This window comes from Anarhichas minor, unplaced genomic scaffold (assembly GCF_050575085.1).
Source record: "Anarhichas minor isolate MPS153535 unplaced genomic scaffold, ASM5057508v1 ptg000071l, whole genome shotgun sequence".
NCBI lineage: Eukaryota > Metazoa > Chordata > Actinopteri > Perciformes > Anarhichadidae > Anarhichas > Anarhichas minor.
The window spans coordinates 4060116-4067299 of NW_027466517.1; positions in this window are offsets into that span (position 1 = coordinate 4060116).

A 7184-nucleotide genomic window follows, 5' to 3' on the forward strand; every position below is an offset into this window, starting at 1 on the left:
GAGGACACTGAAGCGAGAAGCCACAGCGTTTGCCTGTTTCATTTATTTCCTGTTTTTCTCAGGCACAAAATCTGTGATCAGGCCCATTCATGCTGGGACCTGTAACAAAAGCAGTCATTCAAAAAGCAATTTACCTCTTTGACATGAGTTTGGAGGTACAAAAGTAGGAAAGCCATGAAGGTTGGGTTGAACAGCAAAGCATTCAAAACTTTGAAAGGATTGTCAAGAAATGTTGAAGGGGATACACAGGACATTCAGTTACGGCTGGGATGGCTTCTACAAAGCTCTCACCTCTGACGTCACAAGCAAATATGGAGGTGGCTAAGCTGAAATCGCTAACCGCAAACATTTTCCTCGTTTACCATTTTTGACTGCATGTTAGAACGTTAACCACGAATTTTCCACAACATTAACCCAAGCAGCAAAATGAAGCGAGTAGGGATGAGATCTCGTTTGTAATTTGGTGTTAACATGTTTTACAACCAAGTTGCAGACAAACATGACTTTTAAGGACTTGTGTTTATGCTACATATCAGTTTGACATTCACCAGAAAATACAAATAACATTTTTATCCTTGCTTGAATTGTTAACAATGACAGCACTGAGACACCTTTGGACCCTGAACTGTGCTTGACCGGGCTGTAACATTTAAAGACACATCCTCTGGCTATGACCTTTACCAACGACCCATTTGGTAGCCCTGGGCTTAAGATTTAGACAATCTGACAAGAAAAATGGGATGAGGGGGAGGAAGAGCATGAGAAAAAAACGCAGCAGCCAGGAGGAGGAAGCAACCTTTGGTTTAGGAAATGCCAATACAGGGTGATGGTACAGTACCTGCATACTTCCAACAGCAGAGTAGGCTGCGTAGGAGAACTGCTGCCTCGGCAGGTCATTCGGTCCACGCTGGTCACAGGGGATCCCGTTTGGCAGGAAACACTGGTGACTAGACTTGTCAGTGATGGTGCTCGGTGTGGAACCAGGCAGGCTGAGCAGAACTCTGTGATTGGACAGATGGACGTCTGTCAAACCAAGTCCCACCCACTGCCTGTAGAGGTACCTGGCTATGATTTCCTCGCTGTCATCTGATAGGCTGGAGAAAGATCTGGATCAGCAGACAAACAGAAGTGCTCATTATATTATACAATGATCGATGGTCACACTTTTCCATATAAACACTGGAACATATCAACATTATTCTCCATGTGGTATTGCGTTTCTTTGCACTTCTAAAAAGTAAATAATTTCACATATTTCCACATAATCTAATTATATATGATATGAAAAAAAAAAAAAAAAAAAGTTAATTAAACTTTCATGAACACTGAAAGGGTTAAAGTTCAAATACGAACACCTAAACCGAACAGTGGGCTCGTTCAAGATGAGCCAGTCCTGCTCAGAATCGATCACCGGAGATCGGCGCACAATGCATGCTGGTTAGATTTGTGTCCGACTTGATCCCGACTTGCTCCGACATCATGAACACGGGGTCAACGATAACCTCACGAGAGCAGATTTTAGAGCCAGGCGTCGCTGTTGCTCTCCACCGACTGCATGACCCAGGGTATGATGGGGAAACGCCTGGCTGTCGCCGGATCAAAGAGCTGATTGGCTCTTTGATTTGACAAAAAACACCATGTTTTGTAGGAAATCCTATTTTCTGTGTGACTGTAACGGGTGTAGTTAGGACCCAGGAGCAGTACGACAACACCAGGACTGGTATGATTTGAGTTCTTTATTTGCAACACACGACAGGCAGAAGATTCTCTGGAAGAATCCGACAGATTTCTCGTGGTCAAGGACAGAAGGGCTGAGTAAGTTACCAGGGCAGAGGCAAGGCGAGGTAGTCCGGGACAGGCAGGGTCAGCAACAGGGAATCAGTCCAAGGGTGAGTGCGGGAAAGTTGAGCATGAATGCAGAGAACGATCTGGCAGTGAGTGTGTCTGAGGCAGGGGTTTAAATAGTGAAGAGGCAGAGTGAGCAGGTGAGAGTGATGAGCTGATGAGGTGAGTGTGACTGGCAGGTGCACTGAATGAACTAATTAGGTGAGTGAAAGGTGGATAGAAGTGACAGAGCTGTGACAGTGATTGTAATATTTAACACTCGATTGTTGGCTATTAGTCTCATGTTGTTGCAACGAAGGTTTAATCTAAAAACATATCTTGTGTGGTTGACAATAATAAAGCTTATTTATAGCAAACGTATCAAAATGAGCATCAAAGTGTTCCACAGACAGACATAACGCAAGTTTCCACATAAATATATATTTACAAAAACATGAATAAATCCAAATGAGGTCTGTAAACTACAAGTAGCCTACAGATCAGATCTAACGGAAAGTAACTGTTTCTGTGACTTCTTGTTTATTCTGTGAAGGCGGCTGAAAACTGTCCGAAGAGAAATCCATTTAACACTTTAAAAAATTGAGGACAATATTGGCAATGCTTCTGCTAATTGGTATTCAGTGAAAATAACTTTACTTTCTTTTTTTTTTCTTCTTTCAACTTTGCTCGAACTTTGTGGAGTGTTCAGCATGAACCTCTTTTTCTTCCACAGACACAGGAAGCAGCTGTCAGTCTCTGTCAATCCTGTTTCCCTAATTACATGAAGGACATGCCAATAAAATTTGATCCAGGCCTTATTGGAGTCTCCTCTGCTGGTTTGGTTGGTGCTTGATGTTTACTCTCTTTATTGCTCTAACTCTGAGAGGACTGGACTCAGAAGTTCAGCAATAAAAATGTTTCCGTGCAATAGCTGGTATTTCAGCCTTTTGGTGAGGAACAAATATGCCATCCAGCACTGAACAACACCTGAGTTTGAGAAGAGAAGATTTCTCAATAAAAGATATGGGCTCGAATATGCAGTTAATACAAAACAATGAAATTACACAATTTTTTCATGTAAATATTTGTTTTCTGAATGTCACCATTATTATCTAATGAGGCCATAAAGGCAATACATGGCAGTGTAGGTGTTTCAGTGTCGGAGTTAATTTTTTTAATCATTAAAGGTCTTAGTATTTGCAATTTTTTTTCTTAAATTATTTCCCCCCCCTGCCTCCGGTCAATGCTAAGCTAGACTAAAAATATCGTGGTCTGTACTTCTGCTGCATTCACGCAATGTTGCCAGAAGGAGAAAAAAACAAAACTCCAGTGATTGAAACTTGGCAGTGCATGGTTATTCAAAGATGGTTGCCCTGACTGCTAGCCTTGTGGTCATGTCATTTAAATGGCCGAAATTGGCTAATTTAGCTGTGTTACTCATTTTAAGGGCTTTATGAAACTAGATCAACATATTATGTATAGGTCTTAATAAATTAGCTGAGTTGATTGTATTGGTATTAGTACTGGATTTTAATTTAGATGTAGTGTGACACACGTTTGCGACCAATAAATGGCGTTCATGTCGGCATCCAAGTCATATTCTGCATTTCATATGAACTGGGTGGAAGGAGTTCCCAGACGTAAATTTCAACTGGAATGCCGCCTGCTAAAGTTGAATTTGGACTTCAACCCTGACCTCAAAATCCAAGATGGCTGCTCTGCTCATCAACAGTAAAAAAGCTGTAGTAATATGCTGTTCATTAGCACTTCTGTGTCTCTTGTGTCTCATTAAGTCAGTCATACATACAGGAATATCCAACTCTGTGAACATGTTTATAATGTGTTTGTATGCATAAATGTACTCTGTTATTAACTGGTTATGCTAATAATAGCTAACTGGCTGGAGAAAACCCCATTAAGTTTCCGAGTTGTTGTACTGGAACGCAGTTAACTCGGCTGTGACGTCATTCGTTGCTCCTAATTCCGATTTCCAAGGTAAATGGAATGCTGCATTGATGACGACATGGGAACTGTTCTGAAAGCTCTAATATAGATGATTTGTCGCTTTATAATACAGAAGTAACTTGATACCAAACAAACATAGACGCCTCATGTGAGTCAGAATGTAATTGAACTCAGCTTCAATGTATATGATGCTATATTGTCAATTCACTGCATTGTTAAGCATCACATTTATAACTCAACTATGTCTGACCCGGCTACTTGTAATTGCAGTCTAAAGACTCAGAAACATAGAACATGAGTATGAACCCCAAAATGTTAGACTATTCTTTTCAACTGTCCTGAAAAGTCCTGGCTAAGTATAGATGGGGTATAAATGGGTAATTTTCACCATTGTTTATTGTTTATGTATATTACCTGGATCCCCATGAGCTGACGCCTCGGCTGCCGATAATCTTCCTGGGGTCCGCAAACCATGGGGTCCACGATCATTTATGTGTCTATCTGCAAGTGTCTAGACAAAATGTGTGTATGCCTGCAGTATGTGTGACTAGTGTGTGTGTGTGTGAGAGAGAGTGTGTGTGTGACATCTATATCAGTCTCAGCAGCAGATGGCCCAAACACACAATTCTGCTATTCTCTAGTCAGCAGGCCACGTTTCATAGCTCGCCAGGAGCAGCAGCAGGAGGCGGTGTGTGTGCTGTTGCGTTTTCACCAGTGTGTGCGTTACCATATGCCTGTGCTTGAAGAGACCTTCATCTATAAGCCAAGCTGTTGGAAGGATTCCCTGTGGTTTCGGAGACATGCCCAATCCTGACAACGCATCACGTCTCAAGTGTCTGTGTTTGCATGAGTGTGATGATCTACACAACTGAGTGTTTATGTGCATGTGTTTTTTCACAAAACTGAAACCCTGATAACGAGCAGTATGTGAACACTTCCTGTCCCCTACCCCCTCCCTTTTCCTCAAAGTACATGTCTGTCCCTCCAATAGTGGTGGCATTCACTGGCGGTGTAAAGATGAACTGATATGTGTCAGAAAATTGATACAAGAGTCTTAGATACAGATACATTGATACAAAACTCTGAATCTGACAAACATTTTGAGGGGAATCGGTCAAACATCAATACTTCAGTCTTAAACAGATTCAGTCAGAGTGAGATAGCTCCACTTGAGCATCTACTGTGTGTGAGTGGAAAGAAAGAGATAGAGTTGTCGAGGTGCAGGCAGAGCATTCCACAGCCTTGGTGCTACTGCCTCAAAAGCTCGGTCACCACAGGTCTTAAGGCTAGTGCGTGGGACAGACAGAAGACCTAAAACGTCTGACCTGAGAGCGCGGGCGGGTGAATAGGGGCGAAGTAGATCAGCTACATATGTAGGAGCCTGACCGTGTAGTGCTCTGTAAATGAGAGTGAGAATTTTAAAGTGTATCCTAAATGCTACAGGGAGCCAGTGAAGAGATCGGAGTACGGGGGTGATGTGACTGTCGATTTGTCCTGGTGAGTAATCTGGCAGCAGCGTTTTGGATGACCTGCAAACGGTTAAGAGCAGATACACTGAGTGATGAGAAAAGTGAGTTACAGTAGTCAATGCGTGAAGAGATACATGTGTGTATGATCATCTCTAGTTCAGCTGTCGATACTACAGATCTCAGTTTACTGATATTTCTTAGGTGGAAGAAACAGGATCTGGACAGCTGCTTAACATAGGGGTCAAACGACATGAATTGATCAAAGAAAATCCCTAGATTGCGCAGGTTGCAATGGGCAGCAGAGGAGAGTGGACCAATACTCTGCTTGATCATATGGACAAACTCATCCGGTGCAATAACGAGAACCTCCGTCTTATTGCCGTTAGGTTGAAAGCAGTTTTCTGCGTCAATGTGTCAGGCCATTGTTTTCTATGAGGGAGGCTGAACTACATTAAACAGCAGTACACAGGAGTTTTGGCTGCCTACTTTGACTTGTTGGCTAAACAAGCTCATGAATTAGCATTGCTAGCTTAGACTGCCTAGTATCCCACTAACTGATCACAGTGTCCCACAGCTACAATAATATAGCACCTAGCTGGGTACAGATGGTGTCAAAACAGTCTATGGCAGGGGTCACTTATAGACGGACCACGGTCCAGGTCTGGACCCAGACATAAACCGGGTTTAGAATGATACCATTTTGACGGGTGCTTATTTTTTAATCGCCGCAAAAACACACAGACCAATCACATGCGCCAATTGAATACTTGTATCTGCATTATTGCGGATGAAGCAGCTGTTATTGGAGCGATTAGTGAGAGGTGTGTCCAGCGGCGTTATCAGACATACAGAGTGGACGTCTGAAGTCACGGTTAGTGGCTTTTGGGAGGGTGATGGACACGAAACGGTGGACTTTCCTTTTCTTATTAATGCTTATTTTGTTCTGCACAACTATTGTGAAGTCCGCAGATAAAATGTAAAGGAACAATAGCAGTAATTGCTCTCCAGTAGGACAGAGACTTCAGACACCAGCAGAGCTACAAGTGAGAACAACAATGAAACCGAGAGGGAATGAGTGAGAGACGTGTGTTGACCACATTTATGGACCCATAATATAGTAAACCTTTAAGTGTAAGTGTTGATTTTAAAGTAAATTTGATGTGTGAGATAAAGCAAGACCTGCAGCGCTGTAACTAACGTTAAGTCTGAAAACTAAAACTTCTAAAACTTTCCACAAAATGTTTCTGTTTGAGTTCATGGAGGAAGATTTTAGAGAAGATCTTAAGTATCAAGCACTAACTTTCATTATTAAAGACTACTTTATTACTCTGTCGTATTTTTTTAAAACTAAGCAACCAATCTACTTCCTGTTTACATCGGCACCCACCCGCATGCCCAGTGGTCGTGAATAGTCACGTGATATTCGTTTTCAGGTGTTTTAGTCTGGACTGAGATCATTACGAAAATGATGCTGAAACGCTGTCTGGACGGAGATCATTTTCGTTTTAAAACGAAAGCGGAGTAGTGTGGACATGGCCTAACAGGTGCACTGAATGAGCTGATTAGATGAGTGAGAGATAGAGCGACAGGAGAGAATGGAAGCTGAACTGTGACACAACAAGGTCTAATATGTAACCACATGTGAAAACACCTGTGTGTGGGTCATGTCTGTTTGGACTTTCTGTACAATTCTTGAATAAATGTGCTTAATGACTTTCCCTCATTGTTTTACTTCTATTTATAATACTCACAGCCTTTATTGTTGTTCTTTTTTTTGTATCATGTATCTCATGTATCCTCTTAATCTCGGAGCCGTTTTTGAGGTCTCTGAGCGAAAAAGCATAGCCCTACAAAACTGACCATAGCTCTGTAACTACAAGGTCGATTTTAATAATTTTTGTTGATATAATCAGATCACAACACCTG